The following is a 3,624-nucleotide window of genomic DNA, read 5'->3' as shown; positions in this document are numbered from 1 at the left end:
TTTTTTTTTAGGTTTATTTATGTATTTTGAGAGGGAGAGAGAGAGAGAACGAATGAGTGGGGAAGGGACAGAGAGGGAGAGAGAGGATCTCCTGGGGAGACTTCTGAGAAAGCTTTCCTCATTCCCAAAAATAGACCCCCAGGAAGAGTCATCCTCTTTTGCTGATCATTGTTGGGTCTGAGTGTGGCACCTCGAGCAACAGCAGCCTTCTCGTGACTGAGACAGAATCTAGCTTGGGGAGAGGAGAGGAGACAGATGAAAGACTTTGGGTCCTCCGTGACGTCCCCAATTATACTAACCACGGAGCCTTCCCCCCTCAGGGAATCTTGTTCAATAAAATGCTCTTAATTTTTAAAGCCAAAGCGAAGTTGAGTCCACTAGATTTTTTCTCTTTGGCCCTTCAGGTCCACTGTCCACTCCTCTCTGAATCAGGAAGTTGGATTTGCCGATGGCCTGCATCCGCGGCAGATCAACGTGGAGGGATAGAGAGCAGTTTCCATAACCACCCCTTCCCTTTGCCCTTCCAGGTATGAGGGTAGCTTCCCTCTGTTGCTGGCTCCCCTCCCCGTTGGCTTCTGGAACCCTGCTCCAACTTTTGTAATCCCTCCATTAGCCTCTCTGAAATGTCCCCTTTCCACTGTGCCGCCTCTTTTCTGTTGGGGTCCTGAGACATCGGGTTTTCAACTGATGTAGGCACCGTTCACCGGACAGAGCCTGTAATGGCCTCAAAGACATTTTACTGTCATCTTTTACACGGATGGATCTGTTCATTGGTTTCAGTTCGTGAGGCAGGGTAATGTCCCCTTTGATGTCTGCCGTCTGCACAGGCGACGGGCTGACTGCTTTCATCAACACACTAGTCTTCTAATAAATTTGCCAGTATTTTTATTGACACCAGATGACTTTGGGGTTGTTCATATTTATGGCCAATTGGGAAAACAACGAAGAGAAATAAATCTCCAAGTGTCTTTAGATTAAGGACGTGTTATGCCTCACAACTGTCTTCTGAAGAAACCTTGTGAGATGCTCCCGCTGGAAATGCTTTGGCTGCTGCAACCATTTCTCTCCTCTCAGGCCATCGTGTTGTTTTCCTCACCCACCAACCAGGCTCCTCCAACATCTCCCCTGGAAATTGCTCTGCTCCAAACCAGGCCCCCATGGTCTTCACCCAGCTCACCCTGGGTATTCCCCAGATGGCCACTTGATGGCGTCCAAGAATCTTCTCCCTCATTTCCCTCACATGATCCAGGAACGGCTCACATGCATAAAGGGGGTGTGACAAAGAAGTCTGATAAAGTTATTGATGTGTTTTGACATGTTCCATTGTGGATCATAGCGCTATCATACCTGCCATTAAAAAAAAATTTTTTTTAAGGTTTATTCATTTTTGAGAGAGACAGACAGACAGAATGTGAGCAGGGGAGGGGCAGAGAGAGGGAGACACAGAATCTGAAGCAGGTCCCAGGCTCTGAGCCATCAGCACAGAGCCCAACGCAAGGCTCGAATGCACGAACCGCGAGATCGTGACCCGAGCCAAAGTTGGATGCTTGACCGACTGAGCCACCCAGGCGCCCCTTGTGCCTGCCATTTTAAAAGCATACAATGGAAGGCACAACCCACAACACTATTATTCTGTTTCATTTCATCCAGATGAAGAAGTCTTGATCACATAAATAGGAATGTATGTTTACAGGATATATAGAAATATCACCCTATGCAAAATATAATATACTATTGTCATCAAAGAGCTGTGGAAGGTTTCACATTCAGATGTAAATACCCCTGTCCTTTAATATAATGGGACACACACTTTAGAGGTCGTACTGAAAAGGAAGTCTGTGAAGCCTCTCAGAAACAGCAAGTAAGTCACTGTAGACTTTCAGCATGGGGGGGGGGGGGGGGTAAAGTGACAAAGTAGGATTTTGAAAACTAAATTGTCCAAGGTATGTGCAGATACCTGAATCAAACAGCCTAGATCCTGCCCTTAGTTCTGGCAAGTATAAGACGCATAGCTTTCAAAGAGACAAGACTTTCTCGTCTTGAAATATTAACAGGTTGAGCCATAAAACTTCCCGCTATACTTCCAGGGGCACCCGCTTTAAAAACATCATATATTAAATGCCATTCTACTAAAGTAGGTGCAAAGCATTTTTTTTAAAAGGTTGTCAAGGTCTTCCATTCGTAAGTGACCTAAGATAGCAAATGCTGTTGCGACTCTGCCTGTATCTACTGGATCCCTCTGATTCTGATTCCAATTCCAACCTGTGTTGTTTTTGCCCACACCAAGTGATTCTCTGCATCACCAGCTGTCCTACAAGTCAACTCAATTCTGACACTCTCTGCCTGGAGATGACATCGGATCCCACAGGTTAAGGTGAAGTCCTACAAGACTGTCCCACTCTTCAGATGCCAATCATAAGTTGGCACCTGGGGCGTCTGACCGAGCATTATAGACTGGAGGTTCCCATGGCCCCCTCCTTGGGTTCGGTTAATTTGCTAGGGCAGCTCACAGAACTCAAAGAAACATTCTAGATTACCATTTTTTTTTTAATGTTTATTTTTGAGAGAGAGAGAGAGAGAGAGAGAGAGTGCGAGCAGGGGAGGGGCAGAGAGAGAAGGAGACACAGAAAGTGAGGCAGGCTCCAGGCTCTGAGCTGTCAGCACAGACCCCGACCCGGGGCTTGAACCCACAAACTGTGAGATCATGACCTGAGCCAAAGTCAGACGCTTAACCGACTGAGCCACCCAGGCACCCCAATTACCAATTTATTATAAAAGGATGTACAGTAACTCAGAAAGACTGTGTGGGAGTCAAGGAATTTAACAAAAATCCCCCACCCCTGGACAAGCAGAGCAAGACTAACTCCATTTTGTGCTACACCCACCGTCTCATGTATAACCCCCACATGACCTACTTATTGCTTAAGACACTCCCCCATCCTAGTCAAGCCGCTGAGCACACCCTTACTGGAAACCGGCTCAAATAGGAATGCAGAACCCCTAACCGCCAGAGAATGTAAACCCCGCCTTTTGCCCGCTAAACTTGCACGCCAATTCTGACCAGAGTGATAGGCTAGTTCGAACAGTTACTGTAGAGTAAATTGTAATTCAATTGGCCACCTGCGTGTGGACTGACATGACTATGCAACTTACTGTGTGTGTTACAATCTCATTGGCCACTGGCCCCTATAAAACTGCTACGCCTTTTAACCTAGGGGTCCAAGTCCCTGCTCCGCTGTGTCAGGTATAGTTGGGCCCAAGCTCAAGCTTGCAAATAAACCCTCGTGCGTTTGCATCGGTATCGGCTCCTTGGTGGTCTCTCGGATTCGAAATCGGGGGCATTACAAGCTGCACAGGGCACGGTGTGGGGAAAGGTGCAAAGCTTCCATGGCTTCTCTGAGCACCACTCTCCCCAAATCTACACATGTTCACCAACCTGGAAGCTCTCCGAACCCCATACTTTTGGGTTTATATGAAGGCTTCATTACACAGGCACGATGGATAAAATTATTAGCCATTGGCAGTCGATTCAACCTCCAACCCTTGCATGGAGGTCGGCGGGGAGGGGTGGGACTGAACCCTCTCATCACAAAGTTGGTTCCCCTGGCCACAGCCCACCCTTAG

Source organism: Prionailurus viverrinus, chromosome B3 (genome assembly GCF_022837055.1).
Source record: "Prionailurus viverrinus isolate Anna chromosome B3, UM_Priviv_1.0, whole genome shotgun sequence".
Lineage (NCBI taxonomy): Eukaryota > Metazoa > Chordata > Mammalia > Carnivora > Felidae > Prionailurus > Prionailurus viverrinus.
This window is presented reverse-complemented; position numbering follows the sequence as displayed.